Genomic DNA, 388 nt, shown 5'->3' with positions numbered 1-388 from the left:
GTCACGCCCTTGATTAACAAGCCGATTGCCTGTCCCAAGAAGTGGAAAGTCAACAGGAAAAAGTCTGGTGAAATGTCTTTTATGAGTTGCGAGCAGTTGTAGTCTTTGCAGAGCTGAGTAAAAAAATGTGTGCCTTCATTGAACTTGAATGACTGAACTTGACATTTTTAGCACACCCTTGTTGGTGAAAATTTTAATATATGCATATGCCTCAAATTTTATTTATGAAAAAGTATGTTTATCTGTGGTCAGTTTTTAAGTGAATGGCCCTAAAAATACTCTGAAGATCTTCCTGAGGCATAGCGGCGGCTCCTGTGGCCAGCGCTCTTGGTGGCTGGGGCTCCTGGTGGCCGGCACTCCTGATGGCCAGCACTCCTGATGGCCGGCA

The sequence above is a fragment of the Myotis davidii genome, unplaced genomic scaffold, assembly GCF_000327345.1.
Source record: "Myotis davidii unplaced genomic scaffold, ASM32734v1 scaffold1569, whole genome shotgun sequence".
Classification (NCBI taxonomy): Eukaryota; Metazoa; Chordata; class Mammalia; order Chiroptera; family Vespertilionidae; genus Myotis; species Myotis davidii.
This window is presented reverse-complemented; position numbering follows the sequence as displayed.